Raw genomic sequence first — 26,391 nt, 5'->3', positions numbered from 1 at the left:
CATCCTCATCAACAGAGCCACAGTGGAGACTGTCAATAACTTCAAATTCCTCTTCGTACACATCTCAGAGAAGCTGAAATGGTCTAACCACACTGACACCATAGTGAAGAAAGTACGACAGCGACTCTTCAACCTCAGAATGTTGAAGAAATTTGGCCTGTCCCCGAGGGCCCTCACAGTGTTCTACAGGAGCACCAGCGACAGAATACTGTCGGGCTGCATCATAGCCTGGTACGGCAACTTCACCGAAATGGACGGAAAGGCTCTTCAGAGGGTACAGCCGAACACACCATTGCCTGCCCTGGAGGACACGTACAACACCAGGTGTCGCAAGAAGGCCAAGAAGGTCATCAGGGACCCCAGCCACGCGAGTCATGCCCTGTTCTCCCTGCTTCAATCACTCAGACGCAGGCAGTACAGGAGCATCATGGCAAAAACTGAAAGACTGGCCAATGGTTTCTACCTTCAGACCATCAGGTTTCTGAATAACCACCACTAGTCAGCTACGTACTCCACCCTCCCCCTTGCTACCCACGATATGTACATTTTCCCCTTCACCCCCTCAAGTCTTTCCTCTGCCTCCTCCCCAGTGGACATGAATTTATTCATTACTGTCACGGTTATTATGGATATAGTGCTATTTTTTATTTATATCGTTGTTTTCATTCATTTATTCCACTTAGTCTTGCATGTACCTGTATGGCTCCTGAGTGGCACTGCGGTCTAAGGCACTGCATCTCAGTGCTAGAGGTGTCCCTACAGATCCTTGTTCGATTCCAGGCTGTATCACAACTGGTCGTGATTAGGAGTTTCATAGGGTGGCCACAATTGTCTCGGCATCGTCCGGGTTAGGATTTGGCCGGTGTCAGTTGTCATTGTAAATAATAATTTGTTCTTAACTGACCTGCCAAGTTCAATAAAACAAACAATTGTTGGAGATCAAGCCTACAATTTTTTACTGTACTCTGCACTCTCACCTGCAACCCTGTGCATGTGACTATTAATTAAACACTGACTCGGAATCTCAAAGATATTTTTTTTTTACTCATCTACCAATATGTACCCTTCTTTGTGAATAACTGGAAAAGCTCCATGGTCGATTTGGTTGAATTGGTGTTTGAAATTCACTGCTCGACTTAGGGACCTTACAGATACAGTGCCTTCGGAAAATATTTAGACACCTTGATATTTTACACATTTTGTTACGTTACAGCCTAATTCTAAAATGTATTAAAATATTTGTTTTTCCTAAGCAATCTACACACAATACCCCAAAATGACAAAAAATAAATCTGTTTTTTTGTCACGTTCATCGTAATAATGGTCGGACCAAGCTGCAGCGCGATATGGTTTCCACATAATTTATTAAAGTGAAGAACCTAGAACAAAACAAATAAACAAACAGACAACGAACCATGACTAACGAGATGCTACGTGCACTAACTCAAAACAATATCCCATAACACACAGGTGGAAAAAGTCTACTTAAGGATGATCCCCAATTAGAGACAACGATAGCCAGCTGCCTCTAATTGGGAATCATACTAAAAAGCCAACATAGAAAAAAAAAACTAGAATCCCACATAGAAAATATAAACTAGACTAAACCCCTAGTCACGCCATGGCCTACTCTACCATAGAAAATTAAAGCTTTCTAAGGTCAGGATGTGACATGTATAAAAAAAGAAACAAAAATACCTTTTTCACATAAGTATTCAGACCCTTTGCGATGAGACTCGAAATTGAGCTCAGGTGCATCCTGTTTCCATTAATAATCCTTGAGATGTTTCTAAAACTTCATTGGGGTCCACCTGTGATAAATTCAATTGATTGGACATGATTTGGAAAGGCACACACCTGTCAATATAAGGTCCCTCAGTTGACAGTGCATTTCAGAGCAGACACTAAGCTGTGAGGTCGAAGGAATTGTCCGTAGAGCTCCGGGACAGGATTGTGTCGAGGCACAGATCTGGGGAAGGGTACCAAAACATGTAAACTGGGCTGTCCAAACTTGTGAAACATGCACGTCTATTATTGGTTCAGATTTGGTCCAGTCCGGACATGCTTGTCAAAAGATTTTATCATGTGACTCTGAGACAACTGACAACTGAGAGTCAGATACATTCACACACACTTGCACACACACAAACCTGTTCTTGTTTGAAAAATAATTCCTTATTTTCAACAACAAATGTACAGTGCCTTGCGAAAGTATTCGGCACCCTTGAACTTTTCGACCTTTTGCCACATTTCAGGCTTCAAACATAAAGATATAAAACTGTATTTTTTGTGAAGAATCAACAACAAGTGGGACACAATCATGAAGTGGAATGACATTTATTAGATATTTCAAACTTTTTTAACAAATCAAAAACTGAAAAATTGGGCGTGCAAAATTATTCAGCCCCCTTAAGTTAATACTTTGTAGCGCCACCTTTTGCTGCGATTACAGCTGTAAGTCGCTTGGGGTATGTCTCTATCAGTTTTACACATCGAGAGAATGAAATTTTTTCCCATTCCCCCTTGCAAAACAGCTCGAGCTCAGTGAGGTTGGATGGAGAGCATTTGTGAACAGCATTTTTCAGTTCTTTCCACAGATTCTCGATTGGATTCAGGTCTGGACTTTGACTTGGCCATTCTAACACCTGGATATGTTTATTTTTGAACCATTCCATTGTAGATTTTGCTTTATGTTTTGGATCATTGTCTTGATGGAAGACAAATCTCCATCCCAGTCTCAGGTCTTTTGCAAACTCCATCAGGTTCTTCCAGAATGGTCCTGTATTTGGCTCCATCCATCTTCCCATCAATTTTAACCATCTTCCCTGTCCCTGCTGAAGAAAAGCAGGCCCAAACCATGATGCTTCCACCACCATGAGGCAGCAGGGTAGCCTAGTGGTTAGTGGTTAGAGCGTTGGACTAGTAACCAGAAGGTTGCAAGTTCAAACCCCCGAGCTGACAAGGTACAAATCTGTCATTCTGCCCCTGAACAGGCAGTTAACCCACTGTTCCTAGCCCGTCATTAAAAATAAGAATTTGTTCTTAACTGACTTGCCTAGTTAAATAAAGGTAAAATAAATAAACATGTTTGACAGTGGGTATGGTGTGTTCAGGGTGAGCTGTGTTGCTTTTACGCCAAACATAACGTTTTGCATTGTTGCCAAAAAGTTCAATTTTGGTTTCATCTGACCAGAGCACCTTCTTCCACATGTTTGGTGTGTCTCCCAGGTGGCGTGTGGCAAACTTTAAACAACACTTTTATGGATATTTTTAAGAAATGGCTTTCTTCTTGCCACTCTTCCATAAAGGCCAGATTTGTGCAATATACGACTGATTGTTGTCCTATGGACAGAGTCTCCCACCTCAGCTGTAGATCTCTGCAGTTCATCCAGAGTGATCATGGGCCGCTTGGCTGCATCTCTGATCAGTCTTCTCCTTGTATGAGCTGAAAGTTTAGAGGGACGGCCAGGTCTTGGTAGATTTGCAGTGGTCTGATACTCCTTCCATTTCAATATTATCGCTTGCACAGTGCTCCTTGGGATGTTTAAAGCTTGGGAAATCTTTTTGTATCCAAATCCGGCTTTAAACTTCTTAGTATCTCGGACCTGCCTGGTGTGTTCCTTGTTCTTCATGATGCTCTCTGCGCTTTTAACGGACCTCTGAGACTATCACAGTGCAGGTGCATTTATACGGAGACTTGATTACACACAGGTGGATTGTATTTATCATTAGTCATTTAGGTCAACATTGGATCATTCAGAGATCCTCACTGAACTTTTGGAGAGAGTTTGCTGCACTGAAAGTACAGGGGCTGAATAATTTTGCACCCCAAATTTTTCAGTTTTTGATTTGTTAAAAAAGTTTGAAATATCCAATAAATGTCGTTCCACTTCATGATTGTGGCCCACTTGTTGTTGATTCTTCACAAAAAAATACAGTTTTATATCTTTATGTTTGAAGCCTGAAATGTGGCAAAAGGTCGCAAAGTTCAAGGGGGCCGAATACTTTCGCAAGGCACTGTACATAACACAAATGTTGACAGCTTTACTTTTTTCACTTCATAAAAATATTTAATTTTCATCCAAATATCAGGTGTGTACTATTGCTACAGAGGGTGGTGCATACAGCCCAGTACGTCACTGGGGCCGAGCTCCCTCCCTCATACCAGGCGGTGTCAGAGGAAGGCCGTAAAAATTGTCAAAGTCTCAAGCCACCCAAGTTTCAGTGTTCTCTCTGCTACCGCACCACAAGCAGTACTGGAACGCCAAGCCTGCTACCAAAATGCTTCTGAACAGCTTCTACCCCAAAGCCATGACTACTGAACAGTTAATTAAACCCTACCTACATGTACATACTACTTCAATCAATCACCCAACTACCTCGTACTCCAGTACACTGACTCAGTACTGCTACTAATTGTACAGTATATAGCCTCATTATTATTATTTTACTCTTATGTTACTATTTTCTTTTATCTATTTGTTAATTTTCTTTCTTCTTAAATACGTTGTTGGGAAAGGGCCAGTAAATAAGCATTTCACGGTAAAGTCTGTACTTGTTGTATTCGGGTCATGTGAGGAATGCAATTTAATTTGATTTTTGATTTGATTTAATATTTAAAACTGTCTTGTAAGAAATACTGGTGCTGATAAATTCACTAATCAGTAAAAAGTGTGACACCCAACCCCGGTCTCCCCTAAATCCTATGTAAATAGGAGGTCTCCACTAGAGTTCACATTTTGCCGTGCACATATCAAAAGTGTTTTTCTTCAGTTTCCCATTACTGTAAGAAGCAAAATAAGCCTCTTTAACAATCCACAGCAAACCACAATGCAAAGCTCCAATTAGAACACTGTACTGTACAATAGATGCATTGTTAAGTGCATGGCTATAAGAAAGAGCCTTGAACAACCTTGAAGAAAACCTCCTTTAACATGTGGTTCCAAATGCAGGAGAAAGATGCCTTTCATTTCTTAATCCATCTCTATGCTGCCTGGAGTTGGCTACACACAACTAGCTTTGCGTAAGAAATAATGATCCTGTCTTGAGAAATGGGAGAGAAGAGCACATCAAGACAATCCAACAGCTTTTACAATTAGTTTTTGTTCATCCATTTTATAATAATTAACACCTTTCTATTCATCAATCTGTAGGTTAATAACCTTTCTCTTAAACGATTACACTTTCAACTCACAAGTTGAAAAAGATAAGGAATGTCTGGCAACATTGTCATTTCCGTGTATGAAATGAGCATACAAGTGCACATGTACACCAACTGTTGCTCTGACGACTTTTTTCCAACCCATACCTCCTCTCTTCCTCCTCTGTCATTATAACTATGGGGTCATTTGGAATATGTCTGTCTCATCCATTTCTCCACCTGCTCCTTTCTCTCCAATCCAACCTGTGACCCCCACCTCCCTCTCGAGCTGCTCACTTCTCTCCATCTCTGACCCCTTACTCTCCACTGCGATGCTCCTCTCCTCTATTTGGAGCCCTCACCCATTCCCTCCATGTTGCTTGAATCTCTTGCGACATGGGCTGATTGACATCGTTGATAGCAGAGAAGAGAGAGGTTAATAAGGACCAACTGTTCCCTGCTCCCCACCCCCGGCACAATGAGGACGTTTACGAGCTCTGGTTTAGCAATAATGATGCCAATGATGAAGTTGCTGCAATTCTACAGTAGCCAAGTCAGATACATGATTAAAATGACTATATGGGTTATAAGGACATATTTGCATTGTATTTTATGGGAATTATGGAGATACACATAGTGTCTGCTGCACACTTGTTGAAAACAACAAATGAGTATCGAGGCACTGGACTTAAGTAATAGCATACATACAGTAATAGCATACATACAGTAATAGCATATACAGTAATAGCATACAGTAATATAAAACATACAGTAACAGCATACGTACAGTAACAGCACACGTACAGTAATAGCATACATACAGTAATAGTATACATACAGTAATAGTATACATACAGTAATATAATACATACAGTGATAGTATATGTACAGTAATAGCATATGTACAGTAATATAATACATACAGTATTAGTATACATACAGTAATAACATACGTACAGTAATATAATACAGTAATAGTAAACATACAGTAATAACATACGTACAGTAATATAATACATTCAGTAATAGTATACATACAGTAATATAATACGTTGAGTAATAGTATACATACAGTAATAGCATACATACAGTAATATACTACATACAGTCATAGCATACATGCAGCACTACTGCTATTTGTATGTATCAGAACATATAGCTAACAGATCTAAAACACAGCCACCATATTGTGGGACTGACAGATACATTATGAATGCACACTCTGTGATCCAGTGGAGGATACTGATAGCATCTCTTTCATTTCCTCCACACACTCTGCTGAAACACAGGCCCCTGTGGTGCTGGCCACTTCTGATAACCTTGGAAGGGGAAAGATGGAAGAAATAATTTACTTTCATAGCAATCTAATAAGAAATCTCAGGTCTGTCTGTCTGTCTGAGACAGCAAAACAGACTTTCTGTGTTTTCCCCCTCTCCTCATATAGCCTTTTTTATAGCTTTGACAAACAGTTCAAACCAGCTCATTCTTAGTACTTTGAAAGTTGAGCTTGAATTATTCAAGACGGTCTTAAAAATTAATCTGGCCGAGAAAAATGAAAATAAGCGTGGTAAAAGGAAAATCTAAATAAGTCGTGAACGTTGAGACGTATTTTTCAGTAGGTAGCTGTCATCGTGCTCAGGAAGAGCCAACCAATGTGGCTGCAGGGCGGAAAGACTGCTTATCTGAAGAGAGGCTAAGGTAAACTATTAACTATGCAGAACATGGATGTCATGGGCAAAGAAGGCACATACAGCTGGAGGCAGCCAGGCCCCGCTGGAATGTTTTGTAGAATTATTGCCAAAATCCTACTACTGTATGTGAATATATCAGACGTCTAATGACTTCTAGATGTCGTGGTTTTTCTCTCAATATGCAATTTTGACGTCTTCTTTTGTGTCTGAAATTGCCATCTATGCTAAGAAGATTCACTTCCAAAATAGGGCATTGGAGGCAAGCAAGCAGTAAGTAAATGATACTGAGCTCCTACAATTGAAACTCAATAATGAAGGTTGAACACGTGGTAATTCAGAGAATGACACAAACTAAATGTGATCATTAAAAATATAGCTAGCTACCACATGAACTAAATGATCCTCGGGGTATCAAGAGGGTATCACTGCAACCATTGTTGTTGATACACCCAAACAAAAAACTGGTATTCAATCCAAAATAGAGTCAGCCTACACAACAAATGTAGTCACATTTCCAATTCCAGACATTTATGTTGGTGGTTTTTCAGAAATTCCTGGGACATTTTACCGTCAAATCCTTTGAGAATGCGGTGCTGGGAATATTGCCGGGATGAGCAACATTGAGAGGAGTCAGTGAATAGCTGTTGGGCCAAACACGCCCATTGTTTCCTATCCATTTCCTCCCAGTGCCAGAGGATTAAATGTTGCCTTAAACCCCATGCCAGGGTCTCTCCAGACAACAGAAAAACAGAAAAAGCAATCATGCGAATATGGTTAGTGAACAAAAGGAACTGAGCACATGCACGTCTGGAGACACAGAAAAGGCCTTTAAGATGAGAGCATGAATATTAATCAACCCAAATGTTTTAACAGTGTGTGGACCAACATTTGGACCAACATTTAGTCACTTTGGTTATGGCACTTCTTACACCATATTCATTTTTCTGCCGACAACTCCTCTGAAGCTTTAAGTGAGTGCTAAATGTTCGTGGGCATCTGAAAGTTTAAACGACGGCCGTAAAGCTTGTGGATGTCGTAGAGCAAAACAAATGACAGTGTCGTGTTCATGAGAGTCTCATCGTTTGATGATGGAGTTGGATTTTAAAGATGATTTATTGACAATTTTCTTGTCTGGATTGTCTCACGTGTAGAAAACACCGCTTTCACAAGCCCCAGGTTATGGAAGGTTATGGCACACACTTTATATCAGCGGAAAGAGGGGTTTGAGCTGCAGCCACTGTAAGCTGATGTCACGGTAACTCTCTAGCATAAACACAAGGGGACCTGAAGGAAGAAGATTTCAAACCATTCAGCTCCAGCAGGAAATGTATGTGGTCACTGGAGTGGCAACGCTGTGTCTGGCTGTCCCTGGGAGACCATGGCTAAGTTCCTCTTGCCTGCCTTGCATCCCAGCAGACAAGGCTGGTGGGAGGAGTTATAGGAGTATGGGCTCATTGTAATGGCTGGGATGAAAAAAATGGAAAGAAGTCAAAGGTGATTGATATCATTCCATTCATTCTATTCCAGCTATTACAATGAGCCTGTCCTCTTATAGCACCTCCCACCAGCCTCCTATGCATCCCAGGTGTTTGTGTAATGATTGAGAATGTTAGCTGGCTGTTTCATCATTGTTGAGCTCATTCATGCTTTCTGAAGATTCACTATCTGACTGACTCCTTCGGATGCTTCACGCGTAATTCAGTGGGGAGCTGAAGTGGATCGAATGGAACTAGCATTGAATTTATTGATTAATTATGTTTTTGGGGAAATAAGCAGGGGTTCTTCATGTGCAAAGTAGGTTTTTCAGAATCTGTTTATACTGAAGAGTGATGGTTTTCACAGTTTTATGTCGGGTGTTTTTGGCATTTTGCATTCAATTTGATTTAGTAATTTTAGAACTTTTTACGTTTCAACTGTTTATTTGATATGTTCCTACTTTATATTAAGCACCTATCATGTTTGCTAATTACTCATTATTTGATTGCATACTGCCTTGTGTGACATTGTTAGTTACTTAGGCTATTAGACATTCTCAGATGCCAATTATTGTTAACTGTACTGGATCAGGAACGATTAACTAATTATAGCTTATAAGAAACTAATGTTGCTGTGTCATACGTGGAAAAATAAAATACATTTTAACCAGATATTTTAAAAAAAAATCTCTAATCATAATTAGATATCCTAAGACACATTCAAAAGAATGCATGGAGGCCAATTAATAGCAATGGCTTTGATAACAACCACCATTCATCACAAACCATCCCAGAGGTCAGTTTATAACAGGGCTCTCTAACCCTGTTCCTGCAGAGCAACACTCCTGTAAGGTTTCACTCCCCCAACTAACCTGATTCATCTTATAAACCAGCTAATTATTAGAATCAGGTGCGTTATATTAGGTTTGGGATGAAAACCTACAGGATGGTAACTCTCGAGGAACAGTGTTGTAGGGCCCTGGCTTATAATATTTAAATGGTGTCAGTTTAAGCAAGACAAGAATGTCACCTTTATCACTCATTCTCATTCAGACACACCATTAATATGGAAATGATTGCTCAATGGCGGCACATGACTCATGCATTTTACCTAATGCAGACAGACATACATAAATAAGTAATGCTTTGCAACCCTGCAAGCAAGATGGCCAAATGACACCGGAATATTTACCTCCAGGCAAAGGTTAGGAAGCTCACCAGACCATTGTGTGTTGGTTATCCTTAGATAAAGCTGAAGCTTGCAAAGAAAGTTCCTTTACAAATACACAGCGTTAAAACTGGGAGAGTGGTGAGATGCTGAAAATGAATGAGATATCCATCCCGCTATTATTAATATTATTTCCGCCCATCCATCGTCTATGTACGGTGCCAGATTGCAAAATGCTTATGCACTTATTCCCAACTCCCCCTCTAAACACACACACACACACACACACACACACACACCTGTGGTCTGTGGATTGAGTAGATTGTTGCAATGCACAGTGGTCATTAGCAGCCAAACCTCCCACTGAAGAGGCAGCCGATGAAAGCACGGCCATAATTGCGAGCATTATATTTAACATTCTATTCTCACCCAGCGCCTACTTTCCTTTTATACTTTGGGCTGCCGAGATAATCTCACATTGATTCTTCTGAGAACATCCAACGCCCTGTGTGCAAAACAAATCTTTAATGTTGATGTTGGTACACCTTTTATTGTATCTCCATTTGCAATAATAACACGTTTTAAGCAATAACATGAGGCCATGGCTTATGACATTTCATAATGGCTGTGACGTGGTCATAGCCACGAGTTTAAGCCGAGTGTCGTAGACCACCACAGACATAATAGAAATGTCATAACACATGGACTCAGGTATATTATTGATTTTATACAATGGGTTACCAGCATTAAAAGCTAGTTTAATTCCCATACCATCAAAAAAATTAAAAAACATGTTACATTCACTAACACTGGTTGTCAATTGCAATTGTAGGTGTTCAAATCAAATTGTATTTGTCACATACACATTGTTAGCAGATGTTAATGCGAGAGTAGCAAAATGCTTGTGCTTCTAGTTCCGACCATGCAGTAATATCTAACAAGTATTCCAACAATTTCACAACTACCTTATACACACAAGTGTAAAGGAATGAATAAGAATATGTACATACAAATATATATCGATGAGCTATGGCCGAACGGCATAAGAAAGATGCATTAGATGGTATAGAGTACAGTATATACATATGAGATGAGTACTGTAGTGTATGTAAACATTATATAAAGTGGCATAGTTTAAAGTGACTAGTGATACATTTATTACATCCAATTTTTAATTATTAAAGTGGCTATTGATTGAGTCACTATGTTTGCAGCAGCCACTCAATGTTAGTGATTGCTGTTTAACAGTCTGATGGCCTTGAGATAGAAGCTGTTTTTCAGTCTCTCGGTCCCAGCTTTGATGCACCTGTACTGACCTTGCCTTCTGGATGATAGAAGGGTGAATAGGCAGTGGCTCAGGTGGTTGTTGTCCTTGATGATCTTTTTGGCCTTTGTGTGACATCGGGTGGTGTAGGTGTCCTGGAGAGCAGGTAGTTTGCCCCCGGTGATGCGTTGTGCAGACCTCACTACCGCCTGGAGAGCCCTACGGTTGTGGGAGGAGCAGTTGCCATACCAGGCGGTGATACATCCGACAGGATGCTCTCAATAGTGCATCTGTAAAAGTTTGTGAGTGTTTTGGTGGCAAGTGAAATTTCTTCAGCCTCCTGAGGTTGAAGAGGCGCTGTTGCGCCTTCTTCACCATGCTGTCTGTGTGGGTGGACCATTTCAGTTTGTCTGTGATGTGTACCCCAAGGAACGTAACTTTCCACCTTCTCCACTACTGTCCCGTCGATGTGGATTAGGGGCAGCTCCCTCTGCTGTTTCCTGAAGTCCACGATCATCTCCTTTGTTTTGTTGACGTTGAGTATGAGGTTATTTTGCTGACACCACACTACGAGGGCCCTCACCTCCTCCCTGTAGGCCGTCTCGTCGTTGTTGGTAATCAAGCCTACCACTGTAGTGTCGTCTGCAAACTTCATGATTGAGTTGGAGGAGTGCATGGCCACGCAGTCGTGGGTGAACAGGGAGTACAGAAGAGGGCTGCGAACGCACCCATTTGGGGCTCCAGTGTTGAGGATCAGCGGGGTGGGGATGTTGTTTCCTACCCTCACCACCTGGGGGCAGCCTGTCAGGAAGTCCAGGACCCAGTTGCATAGGGAGTGGTCGAGACCCAGGGTCTCGAGCTTAATGACGAGTTTGGAGGGTACTATTGTGTTAAATTCTGAGCTGTAGTCGATGAACAGCATTCTTACATAGGTATTCCTCTTGTCCAGATGGGTTAGGGCAGTGTGCAGTGTGAAGTGTGATTGTGATTGCGTCGTCTGTGGACCTATTGAGGCGGTAAGCAAATTCGGAGTGGGTCTAGGGTGTCAGGTAGGGTGGAGGTGATATGATCCTTGACTAGTCTCTCAAAGCACTTCATGATGACAGAGATGAGTGCTACGGGGCGATCGTCATTTAGCTCAGTTACCTTAGCTTTCTTGGGAACTGGAATAATGGTGGCCCTCTTGAAGCATGTGGGAATAGCAGACTGGGATTGATTAATAATGTCTGTTAACACACCAGCCAGCTGTTCTGCACATGCCCTGAGGACGCGGCTAGGGACGCCGCCTGGGGCGGCAGACTTGCGAGGGTTAACTGGTCGTTAGTTCTATTTGTATTGACTGCCATGTAAAGCAAAAGTGCCCAAGCGCTGGTTGATAGTTCCAGAACTTTGGCTTATAGGGACGCTGTCCATGGTTCTGAAAACAGTGCATGTCTATGCATAGGCAAATTGAAAGCCATATTGAAATGATGTATAGGGGAGCTGTCCATGGTTCTGAAAACCGCTCAGGTCTATGCATAATAATAGGCTACCTCTTATATGATGTAGGTTACCTCAAAATAATATAGTAAACTCTCATGTTTTATTGCCCTGAAGCATTGTAGCAAAAGCATCGATACAGCAGATCAGAATAGAAACCACAATTACATGTTTTTTTCGACACATCGACTGTTATTTATTTATGATGCACATTTCTGTTCAGTGTACAATTAGTGAAATAGTTAACGCCAGGGTCTCAGCTGGGCGCCATTTCTCAGGAACAACTGCCTTGTTGTTCCACCAAGCTTTTAAAACTTGATGTGGATGTTGATCCCCACTTGGGAACTTTCCCTAACACCCTCAGCTGGAATTTGTGCATGGAACGCAAAAAATATTCTTAAAAATATTTAACCTCCAACCATTAACAAGTCCAATAGCTTAAATGAAAGATAGACACCTTGTTTATCTACCCAGCAAGTCATATTTCTAAAATGTTTTACGGCGAAAACATAGCACATATTTAGGTCAAACCACCACCAAAGACACAGCTAATTTGCATAGCCAAGTTGAACAAAATATGCAATCAACAAACGCAGGATTAAAAGAAAAATAAATCACTAACCTTTTGAAATCTTCATCAGATGACAGTAATATAACATGTTACACAGTACATTTATGTTTTTTTCAATAATATGCTATATATATCCATAAATCTCTGTTTACAATTACGCATTGTTCAAAAAATGCTACTCAAATGTCCAGAGAAATGACGATAGCTCCAGCAGATAACGTCAGATAACAAGCAATACACATCATAAACTTTAACTAAATATGCATGTCCTACATATATATAGAAAGATACACTTCTTCTAAATGCAATCGCTGTGTTACATTTATTTTTAACGTTACAGAATTCGTTCACTAGGCTATAATATGAGTCGGCGCTCAGAAATTAGCATGATGGCTCCTCTATCTTGGAGTCCACAGAAACCCAAATTTAACACATAAATATTCCCTTACCTTTGCTGTTCTTCCATCAGAAGACCTGGAAGGAATTATACTCACCAAAAACATTGTTTAGTTGTGAAGTCTGTGTCTTTCGGTTATCAAACACGGCATATTTCGGTTGAAATGCAGCCAAAAGTCAAGCGGATGCGCACCAAAACGTCGAATTTACATATTATATGTCGACTAAACTTGTCAAACTATGTTCATAACCAAGCTTTAGCATGTTATAAAGGTGCACAACAATTCTCAGGACGAACAGAAACACACGCGTCGTTTAATTAGTCTAGGAAAAGAGTGAACATCGGCGGAGAGCGCGCATGAATGTGACCTTTTTTTTCGCGTGACCGAAAGGTTTGGGGTGGCCAAAACTCTGGTGAGCGAGCTATTCTCACAACGAGAAGCCCCATTGAAAGCAGACATCGCGCTGAAGACATAGAAACTGTTCCCAGGTCTGTAGGCGCTTGGGAAGGGTGGGGGCGATGACGTCAAAGTTGGGCCAACTTTTATGATGACGAGAGAGTTTGGGAGAATGACTGCCCTGAGAGTTCTGCTTTACATACAGACATAATTTCAACGGTTTTAGAAACTTTAGAGTGTTTTCTATTCAATAATATTTCCATATGCATATATTAGCAATTTTTGAAAGATTTTTTTTCTGTTTAATATGGGCACGCAATTACTCCAAAGGGGGCAGCAGACAGCCCTATCCTTAACAGTTAATTAATATGTTAGTCCATCTCCTCCTGTTTTCTGTGGACGGCTTCTAAGAGAGCTTTGCATCAGAGAGCTGCTGGATGTTAGTCATCCTGATGCAGTGGTTGGTATACTCCGGGTCGGTCTTCATGTCATAAGAAGGAATAGCCCTCAACCATGGCCACAAATTGGTGAAAATTCCCATTGTAAAAGAGGCAACTGCGTCATAATTATTTTTATACAGATATAACTAAACATGCTGAAAAGTGTCTGTGTTGTTCAATGTACGTGTAACCAGGCCAAAAATAATCCTGACCTAAGGTTCGGATTGCTCCCAGAGTGGGAAATTGTGGGGACCCGGTTTCAAAGTGCATGTAGGTGTTGGTTGGTGGAATCCCCATCGACTGAGGATGAGGAGTCACCATTATGTGGTTGAATTAATATTATGTTCAATACTAAACTACATTAACCAGTCTGACTGCATAATAATGTGAATGAATGCATTATACCCTGTGTCTCTGGAGGATTTAGACAAGGTAGTGAGTCTTGCATCACCACTCAGTATGACTATAATGAACACGTGTCTAACTTGCACTGTTTTACAATTATTAACCTGTCTGGGAACTCTTCGTCCAACAGCCATTGAAATTGCAGTGTGCCAAATACAAATCACCAGAAATCTCATAAATACATTTCTCAAACATACAAGTACTAGGCACCATTTTAAAGATAACATTCTCATTAATACAGCCACAGTGTCGGATTTCAAAAATGCTTTACAGCGAAATCTCCACAAACGATTGCTAGGTCACCAACAAGTCACAGAAAAACCCAGCCATAAAATGAATCACTGCCCTTTGCTGATCTTCATCAGATGACACTCATAGGACTTCATGTTACACAATACATGTATGTTTTGTTCGGTAAAGTTCATATTTATATCCAAATATCTAATTTTACATTGGCGTGTTATGTTCAGTAGTTCCAAAACATGCAGTGATTTTGCAGAGAGCCACATAAATTTACAGAAATACTCATTAGAAATGTTGATGAAAATACTGTTACGCAGTCAACATTAGTCAGAAATAGCATAAAAATATTCACTTACCTTTGATGATCTTCATCAGAATGCCCTCCCAGGAATCCCAGTTCCACAATAAATGTTTGATTTGTTCGATAAAGTTAATTTATGTCCAAATAGGTTCTCTTGTTAGGGTGTTTGGTAAACAAATCCAAATGCACGTTCAGGTCCAGCCGAACGTCGGACAAAAAGTTCAAAAGGTTATATTACAGGTCTTGGAAACTTGTCAAACTAAATATAGAATCAATCTTTATGATGTTTTTATCATAAATATTCAATAATGTTCCAACCAGAAAATTCCATTGTCTGTAGAAAAGCAATGGAACGAGAGCTACCGCTCCTGTGAATGCGCATGACTGAGAACAAAGCTGCTGCCAGACCTCTGACTCAATCCCCTCTCAATCTCCCCCACTTCACAGTAGAATCCTGAAACAACGTTGTAAAGATGGTTGACATCTAGTGGAAGCCTTAGGAAGTGCAACACGACCCATATCCCACTGTGTATTCGATAGGGGCTGAGTTCAAAAACTTTAAACCTCAGATTTCCCACTTCCTGTTTTGGATTTTGTCTCAGGTTTTTGCTTGCCATATGAGTTCTGTTAAACTCACAGATATCATTCAAACAGTTTTAGAAACTTCAAAGTGTTTTCTATGTGCATATATCAGCATCTGGGACTGAGTAGGATGCAGTTTACTCTGGGCATGCTTTTCATCCAAAAGTGAAAATGCTGCCCCCTATCCCAAAGAAGTTTAAAAGACTAGATACAAATAGTTTAATCCTTGCGACCAATATTCTAGCACTAATTTACTAGGTGTAAATAATATTTACCAATACACCTACTAAATTATGAAATCAAAAAACTACTATGTAAAATGAGGAATGCATTTACTCATTTCAACTAATAAGATTTACTAGTCACAAAATAATTAACACAAATAATTACAGTGCACAGGAAATTCCTGCACTGAAAAAACAGAACGACTCAAAACACCTAGATTGTATAAGAAACCATGAAAAGTAGTGCACCTAAACTGAGATCTGGTGTTTGGAGGGTGTTTGAAAGTAAACCCAATGTAAGTGTTCTGATACACTGAAAGTGTTTCTAAAACAGAATAGAGTGGTTCTTCAACCTGAATATTGGTATTTTTAATAGAGTTGTTGTGAAAATACTTTTAGGGGTTTCAGTAAGGGATGTGGCGGTCACGAAATTTCGTCAGCTGGTGATTGTCAAGCAAATAACTGTCAGTCTCACGGTAACGTTAATTAACATGAAGACATTTAGAATCTCCTGGCTTCCACATGCCACTGATGCAGAACTTGGGAACATCTAATAAATCCATTATTTATTTTAGACAGGTGTAAAGAAGCATGATATGAAGAAAATGTGGTCTATTTCAGAAGAACAGATAAGCATACTCTTAGTTGACCTTATGTTAGGTTCTGATCTGGCTATGACAAATGGCTGTGGACTACACTAGTTCATTTAGCAGACAAGATTTGCTTAGAATTTATTGGCATGATTTTATATTATTTTAAAGTATAAAGAATACAATTGAATAAATCTGAATAAAATACAAATATTTTCTCCAAATGATTTAAGGGAGTGCACATATGCTGCTATTCTCTGTTGAACATTTAACAAAGAAATACGTATTCCTATATGCTTATTTTAGAGTTATTAATTAATGTAACTTTAGATGTTCTACAGACGTTGGGCCGTGTTTAGTTTTTTTATGCATTGTAAAGCTGTATGATGCGACTCCAATGATGATTTGAAAAAAGATGCTTGAAAAACATGAGATCTGCTTTGTTTTTTTTGCGCAAGCTGTACACACTTCATAAAGTGTGTGCCATAAGACTCCTGAACAGCTAATCATAGAGCTACCCAGACCCCTAGTTTACGCTGCCACTCTCTGTTTATAATCTATGCATAGTCACTTTAAATCTACCTACATGTACGTATTACCTCAATTACCTCAACTAACCAGTTCCCCCGCACATTGACTCTGTACCGGTACCCCCTGTATATACAGTTGAAGTCGGAAGATTACATACACTTAGATTGGAGTTATTACAACTCATTTTTCAACCATTCCACAAATTTCTTGCTAACAAACTATAGTTTTGGCAAGTTGGTTAGGACATCTACTTTGTAAAAGACACAAGTCATTTTTGAGTCAAAAGTTTACATACACTAACTAAGTTGACTGTGCCTTTAAAAAGCTTAGAAAATTCCAGAAAATTATGTCATTGCTTTAGAAGCTTCTGATAGGCTAATTGACATAATGTGAGTCAATTGGAGCTGTACTTTTCAATGTTTTTCAAAGCCTACCTTCAAATGCAGTGCCTCTTTGCTTGACATCATGGGAAAATCCAAATAAATCAGTCAAGACCTCAGAAAAGAATTGTAGACCTACACAAGTCTGGTTCATCCTTGGGAGCAATTTCCAAATGCCTGAAGGTACCATGTTCATCTGTACAAACAATAGTACGCAAGTATACACACCATGGGACCAGGCAGGCATCATACTGATCAGGAAGGAGATGGGTTCTCTCTCCTAGACATGAACATACTTTGGTGCGAAAAGTGCAAATCAATCGTAGAACAACAGCAGGAGGATCTTGTGAAGATCCCAAGCAAGCTGAATGACCCCAACAAACTTCCAAAGTTGGGAAATTTTACTAGGATTAAATGTCAGGAATTGTGAAAAACTGAGTTTAAATGTATTTGGCTAAGGTGTATGTAAACTTCCGACTTCAACTGTATGTTGTGGCATGTAGGCTAATTACTTATGTACATTTACATACACTTTTGTTTTTCTTAACAGAATAGCTAGTGTTTTTCAGTTTTCAAATCAATTTAATTGACTATTTTGGTAATTGGCCTCGGTAACCTAGCAGATGTCCTGGCAGATTAGGCAACTCTTGTACGCCAAATGGCCTTGCCCCTAAAATCGTGAAATGCCAGGCTTGCTGCTATGGTTACATCAACACAAACTGACACATGAATCATATATTGTGTGCTGCTGGTGAGAAAGAAAGGATGCAACAGGGCGCTCTGCAGGGACATGGAACCAGTCGATGGGGCCGAAGGGGCTGGGGTCTACCGAACCAGAGAGACATCATGACCCCCTTGTCTTTCGCTCTGAGCAGCATGCGCCGGTGGGGCATGTTGGTGGATACAGTAGGTATGCCCTGGCAGCGTGCTAGGGCTTGCGGGCAGACCCAGGTCAAAGTTTAACCAAACAGCAGATGGTTCCGGGGGACATAGAGGGAGTGTTTTGTGCGGTGGAGGAGTGGAACAGTGGAGGAATGGAGGCACGCAGGACTCAGCTTTATCTGCTTCCACTGGGCTGGGCTGGTATACACATCTTGGAATCTATGATAGCAAAGCACACAGAGAATACTCAGAATATACACTCAAAGCAGACACACACACACAAGCAGGCACACACACATACACACTATATTTGAATTGTTAGAACACAAGAAATACCCAATCTGGCATAAAATGTACATTTCAAAAAGACACAAATCTCATAACATAATGCATAGCTCATCAATGCAGCACATACCAGTTTTGTAAATGTGTGAGATTGTAAGGGCACATTGTTATACTGATTTGAGATGTTTTGTGAAGCAATCGTCTTCAACATTACCAGAGAGAGGATCTCTAAGCACCTGGAACAAATCCCCACCCTTGAAGTTTGTTGTTCTAATTTAGACCAACGCTTTGAATCTGAGGCACTGAACAGCACATTTCACAAATTGAAATGGAGAGAAATACATAAATATGCTGTGTGCTGTGTGTACCATGCACAAAGCAAACCAATTCTCCTGTGGTTGACTTGCTCTAAGCTCGCTGCACAAACAAGCTTTTCCTGCTCAAGGCTGTGAGCCGGGGACACTGGTAAGTTAGGCCCTGTTTTTGACTGATGAATTTGGTTCCAATGCTCCACTGCATCAGTCTACACAGGGGAAAGAAAGTCACAATAATGAACTGTAAGTTTGATAAGAGACTGCACATGGAGTAGAGCATGTCGCCCAAGTGGTTATTCCTGTCCATACTGGGCTTACATCATCAATAAGAGTTATTTCTGGAACATGGCAGAGATGTGTTTTGCTCTCATGCTGATGAGAGATTGTGCAACTCAGGGGCATAGAACAAATATATGTAGACATTAACCAACATAACTACTGTACATTAATAAAACCAGTTGGTTGATTTTCCACTTAGAACATTTTTCCACTGAGAACATTGTGTGGTATTCTGTGTACATTATCTACTTTACTGTTTCTTCCTACATATTGCACAGAATGCTACATATCGGACACATGTCAAGATCAGTGACAGTATTCAGAAATATGCACTTGTCAGCAGTGGTTGGAACCAGTTCAGGGAACAGAACCGAAACTGGGAAAATAACATTTTTCATAAAACGGTAACAAAAATGATCTCTAGATTTAAAAAGGGAATACATTTTTATTTATTTATTTGGGAACTAGTTAATAATGTATTTTATGTTTCAAGCACAAAAAAACACCATCACAGTGCTTATGCAAAGCACTCACTCTGTCACTCAGAAACTGCTCCAGTGTCTGCCTGTCAGCTAGTTTTCTAGGATAGTTAAGGATACTGTAGTTGTCACGTTTCACATTGGATGTATTAACCCATAAGAGTCTAAGCCCTGTCGAAGCAAGGGGAGGGGAGTTTAGGGGTTCTAATTAGATATATGGATTTTTTTTGGTACAAAAATAATATTTTATAAAAAAAATATTTGGCCTTACTGCTATTACATCGAACAATAGCTAGTACCCCCAAAAAATCTCAAGGAAGTTTGTTGTGAAGATAATAAAGATCAGGGAAGGTATAAATATTTTTTTTTACATGTATATACATTTTCTTACATGCATTTAACCCCTTATTGTCGGCACTAAACTTTCTCCATAAATACTTCCATTGCCTTTTTTCAACTGGTACTGGGAACCAGACAAGTCTTGAGGCCTGTGTCAAAACAATTGACACAATTGAGAGTCTCATCTTTCCATTGACGGGTCATAATAGTTTGTAGACCAAACCGTTCGAATGCTACAGATGATTTTGTGAGAAGAACGATTTTAGTGATGTCCCATGGTCTGACAAACACCGCGCTAACTCTGCCTATCAAGGCAGATGTGGAAGTGTGACATAGGCGGATGCCGTGGAATGAGACACATCCAATTCAAACAGATACAGTGCCTTGCAAAAGTATTCACCCCATTGGGATATAGAACTGTATTTTTTTGGGAAGAATCAACAACAAGTGGGACACAATCATGAAGTGGAACGACATTTATTGGATATTTCAAACTTTTTTAAGAAATCAAAAACTGAAAAATTGGACATGCAAAATTATTCAGCCCCCTTAAGTTAATACTTTGTAGCGCCACCTTTTGCTGCGATTACAGCTGTAAGTCGCTTGGGGTATGTCTCTATCAGTTTTGCACATTGAGAGACTGAAATTGTTTCCCATTCCTCCTTGCAAAAAAGCTCGAGCTCAGTGAGGTTGGATGGAGAGCATTTGTGAACAGCAGTTTTCAGTTCATTCCACAGATTCTCGATTGGATTCAGGTCTGGACTTTGACTTGGCCATTCTAACACCTGGATATGTTTATTTTTGAACCATTCCATTGTAGATTTTGCTTCATGTTTTGGATCATTGTCTTGTTGGAAGACAAATCTCCGTCCCAGTCTCAGGTCTTTTGCAGACTCCATCAGGTCTTCTTCCAGAATGGTCCTGTATTTGGCTCCATCCATATTCCCATCAATTTTAACCATCTTCCCTGTCCCTGCTGAAGAAAAGCAGGCCCAAACCATGATGCTGCCACCACCATGTTTGACAGTGGGTATGGTGTGTTCAGGGTGATGAGCTGTGTTGCTTTTACGCCAAACATAACGTTTTGCATTGTTGCCAAAAAGTTCAATTTTCATCTGACCAGAGCACCTTCTTCCACATGTTTGGTGTGTCTCCCAGGTGGCGTGTGGCAAACTTTAAACTACACTTTTTATGGATATCTTTAAGAAATGGCTTTCTTCTTGCCACTCCTCCATAAAGGCCAGATTTGTGCAATATACGACTGATTGTTGTCATATGGACAGAGTCTCTCACCTCAGCTGTAGATCTCTGCAGTTCATCCAGAGTGATCATGGGCCTCTTGGCTGCATCTCTGATCATTCTTCTCCTTGTATGAGCTGAAAGTTTAGAGGGACGGCCAGGTCTTGGTAGATTTGCAGTGGTCTGATACTCCTTCCATTTCAATATTATCGCTTGCACAGTGCTCCTTGGGATTTTTAAAGCTTGGGAAATCTTTTTTTATCCAAATCCAGCTTTAAACTTCTTCACAACAGTATCTCGGACCTGCCTGGTGTGTTCCTTGTTCTTCATGATGCTCTCTGCGCTTTTAACGGACCTCTGAGTCTATCACAGTGCAGGTGCATTTATACGGAGACTTGATTACACACAGGTGGATTGTATTTATCATCATCAGTCATTTAGGTCAACTTTGGATCATTCAGAGATCCTCACTGAACTTCTGGAGAGAGTTTGCTGCACTGAAAGTAAAGGGGCTGAAAAATTTTGCACGCCCAAATCTTTTGATTTGTTAAAAAAGTTTGAAATATCCAATAAATGTCGTTCCACTTCATAATTGTGTCCCACTTGTTGTTGATTCTTCACAAAAAAATACAGTTTTATATCTTTATGTTTGAAGCCTGAAATGTGGCAAAAGGTCGCAAAGTTCAAGGGGGCCGAACACTTTCGCAAGGCACTGTATATATATATATATATATATATATGCACATTATCGATCAAAACACACAATACATGTATTACATGATGTCCTATGAGTGTCATCTGATGGAGATAATCAAAGGTTAGTGATTTATTTTTTCTATATTTATGCTTCTGTGACTGAAAAATCGCTGTGTGTTTTTGAATTTGGTGGTCATCTAACATATATATATATGTTGTGTTTTCGCTGTAAAATATTTTAAAAATCGGACACGATGGGTAGATTAACAAGATGTTTATCTTTCATTTGCTGTATTGGACTTGTTAATGTGTGAAAGTTAAATATTTCTAAATACTATTTTGTTCAGCTGAATGAGAGGGGGTGTTCCCTTTAGGGATCTCTTTGTGCCCCCTAGCCCCTTAAGGAGAAACATTTAAATGTCTTGGAATGGCCTAGTCAAAGCCCAGAATGCAATCCAATTGAGGATTTGTGGTATGACTTAAAGATGGCTGTACACCAGTGGAACCCATCCAACTGGAGCGAGCTGGAGCAGTTTTGCCTTGAAGAATGGGCAAAAATCCCAGTGGCTAGATGTGCCAAGCTTATAGAGACATACCCCAGGAGACCTGCAGCTGTAAATGCTGCAGAAGGTGGCTCTACAAAGTATTGACTTTGGGGGGTGAATAGTTATGCACGCTCAAGTTCCAACCGGACAATAGCGTATCATTACAGAGGAAAAAGAAGGAACAAACCTTTCTAAAGACTGTTGACATCTGCTGGAAACCTTGGGAAGTGCAATCTGGCCCCAAAGACACAGCATATTGGATAGGCAATCACTTAAATGAAACTACAAGCCTCAGATTTCCCACTTCCTGGTTGGATTTGTCTCAGGTTTTCGCCTGCAATATGAGTTCTGTTATACTCACAGACATCATTCAAACAGTTTTAGAAATAGTGTTTTCTATCCAATACTACTAATAATATGCATATATTAGCATCTGGGACAGAGTAGCAGGTAGTTTATTCTGGGCACATTATTTATCCAAGCTACTCAATGCTGCTCCCCAGTCACCAAGAAGTTAAACCATGTGGCGATACACAATTTAATTTAAACACCCACATGACTTCTCTGTGGAGTAATTTGTTATCATAACTCTGCGTGGTTAATTAACTTTTTCTATCCACAATTCATTAATCGAGTGATTTTGTTCTGTAAAGTGTCTGGCAACTGGCGAGGTGATATCTTGACGTCTAATAGTGGATGTATGCACTCCAATGCGTACTTTTAAGGCGTGGGATATTTTTCCAATATAAGTCTTATTACAAGAACACTGTAAAATACAAATCTCCTTTTGTGGCGCAAGATATACTAATATCCCAAACACATTATAATGCACATCATATTATGATGCCCAGTGCTTTAAGCCAAGCCTCGTCCATGTCCACCCCTCTCTTTCACTCCAAGCAGAAAACTTATTTAGCATTTTGCACCCTACACTTTCCCTGTCCATAACAAGCTGCTCTATTCACGCTGATTGTTGGTGTTATTTAATTAGCTCAACGAAACAACTATGTTGATTTCACAGGGTATAAAAGGAACAGAAAGGAATTATATAAACCAGTACTTTTCTGGGGTTCGAACTGGCTCAGAACTACATTATGTTGGTCGGAACAATGGAACGTAACAAAAATAATTGTGGTTCTGTTCAGAATGAAACGATTGGGATATAATTTTGGCTCCAAAGGCAATATGTCCCATGCAATCTGTTTGCAGTAGAGAGGTGATTTAGTATCACTGGCTATCGAATCAAATGAGAGAGAAGGAGCTGAAGAGTTGTGGACAGTAAATTGAGAAAAAATGATTAGTAAATTGTGTAGTGCGGGAGAGGAGATAGTACCTGTGGAAACAGTTATTTAATGAGAGTTTGATACTAAGAAGAGAGAACAGAAACCTGGAGGCAACTCACCTTTTCAATTAGATTTAGCTCAGCAGCACCGCTCACAGGCCCTTTCCCCCTGACACCTCACAACTATACAGTGAGCAAGTGTTTACAACTTTACATAAGTCATCAAACTTTTCAATTCAGACGGGTGTGCAAAGCGAGGGGAGGGCATCAGTAGATTTCTGTGCCTTTAGATTATCCCTCAAGTTTACCCCATGTGTACTTAATATAAACCACCTTTAAGCCCAATGTAAGACGTTGACAATCTGTTGAGTTTTAGATCACACCTGCAGAACATAAGCTCAGCACTGATAAATGTATTAATACCAGAGATGACAGGAGTGACACTCATGGCAGGGACCGCTATAGACTGCACACTTCATGATCCCAGTTTAGACACACCCATATGCCTTGCCTCCTCTTCTATGGCAGGGGGGACGTCCCCTGGAGGAGGCTCACACACTGACTGCCTGGCTGACTGACTGGCAGCCATGTCCTTATGGCTCATCTTCCCTCTCCTCCTCCTCTGGCTCATATTTAGAGATGTGGAGGTGGCTGCATCATCCATCATGAGGAAGGAGGAGAGCAATAGAGGGAGAGTGAAAGAGGGAGAAAAAAAGGAAGATAGAAAGGAGAGGGTTAGAGTTACAGAAAAATGAGAGAGAGGGGGAAGAGAAAAATAAAAAGAGAGAGGACAGTGTTAAGGAGAGGGGTATATAGAGAGAAAGAAAGATAGAGAAGGAGGAGAGAGACATCTAGGTGGGTAGACAGGCTCTCTGGCGGGGCCTTGGCAGGAGTGATGGATGGAAGGAAAGGTGTAGTCCTCTCACAGCCCAACGACTGTCCTCCCTTTCAGGGGTGTCATGCACCCATTATTTTAGAGGGGACACAAAGTAAGTGAAGAAGGAGGGGGTGGAAGTCAAAGAATTTAGAATTTTTTAAACACCTGAAAAAGTTTATTTCTTGCAATCTAGAGCCATAATCCTTACGTCTTATTCTGTCTATTTTTTCTACATAGGTTATCTAAGCATACTTCTTGTACGCAACTGTTCAATTAAAATTTTAATTATCGATGCACATTGATTATTTTGAGAACTTTTGTGCCTTAGCAGTTTAGTACAACTGCCACACTGGTTTATAGTGTTATCTGGGGCGGCATGGTAGCCTAGTTGTTAGAGCCTTTGGACTAGTAACCAAAAGTTTGCAAGTTCAAATCCTGCCCCTGCACAAAGCAGTTAACCCACTGTTCCTAGGCTGTCATTGAAAATAATATTTTTTTCTTAACTGACTTGCCTAGTTAAATAAGGTAAAATTTAAAATAAAATAAAATTCTTGCCAGCAGGCATGCCAGCTAAGATAGTTAGACAAGCTACAATAACTTGATTGATAGCCTGAAATGGCTTGAAAGTTAGTTATGAGGTTCAGAAATTTGGAACCTACTGTATCTAGCTGGTTAGTTTAAGCCAATTTCATAGAATTGCTCGGTGGCTAGTATTACAGACAAACAATACATTTTAGTTTTATTTATTCATTAATAAGGAATCAATAGGCGACAGAGCTTGATCAAATTAATTTACAAACATACCTCCTGCGAGTCCTGGCCATCACCGACAGCGAAAATCAAACCAAACACTCTGTCACTCCTCCACTGGCATAGAACATCTTTGGGCTTAAAATTAAGTTTAGTAATTAATTGAACATCTGAAAATGTAAATAAACTGGACAAATCTGATGGGGCATGTTTCCTTGTGCCCCGTATGGGCATGACACCTTTGCCCTCCTCCTCTTGGACAGTGGAGCTCAATACCACAGACAATTCTCACTGTCTGAGAAGTCTCACACGGCAACCATGCAACAAATCAGGTTTTTCAAAAGTTTTTTTTTACCTTTCTGGCTATTTATTTGAAGGAAATAAACCATACCAATACAGTAATTCTCAATTTACTTTAATAAAGGTGATAATGTGCAAAAACAACTACTTTGCGTAAAAAAAATGTGTCAAACTATTTCTAGGTGTTTCCTTTGTTATTCAGAATAAAGTGGAAATAGAATGTAGAGAAAACAAGTTGTTTTGTTATTGGTGTACTTGTGCTTTCGACAGTTTACAATGGGACCAAACACATACCGTATAGTATGACATATTATGTGTCATTCGAAAGTAGAGATGGATGCTATTGTGAAACTTACACTCAATTATTCAACTGAGGTGCTTGCATGTCTGACTGTCTTCTTGGCTGAATGGATTGAAGTGAATCTATGTGAATGAGATTCACATTGTGATAAGAAACAACAAACAAACAAAGAGGTCCTTCTCATTGTTTGTGGAGTATTAAAGAATTGTTGAAAAAGCCTCCCATATGCGTTTGGAAGGCGTAAGCAGTATCATACCTCCCCAAAATAAAGCCTCATACCTCTGACTTCCTTTATGAGAGCGAGGGAGAGGGAAAGAGGGAAAAGAAAAGATAGAAGGAGAGGTAGACAGAGATAGATTCAGAGACAGAGAGAGATATCCTCCATTCAATTTATCTTCCCTAGCTGACACATACTGGATGCATAATCAGTTAATAATGCTGATGGTAAAACAGTCTGACTAGCATTACCAAGGCAGTTACGGGCATATCTGTATGTGCAACACCGGTATGCCAGCCCGTAGGCACCCTGAGCTCTGTGTCTGGAT

This window comes from Oncorhynchus masou, chromosome 31 (assembly GCF_036934945.1).
Source record: "Oncorhynchus masou masou isolate Uvic2021 chromosome 31, UVic_Omas_1.1, whole genome shotgun sequence".
NCBI lineage: Eukaryota > Metazoa > Chordata > Actinopteri > Salmoniformes > Salmonidae > Oncorhynchus > Oncorhynchus masou.
Note: the sequence above shows the minus strand (reverse complement) of the source record.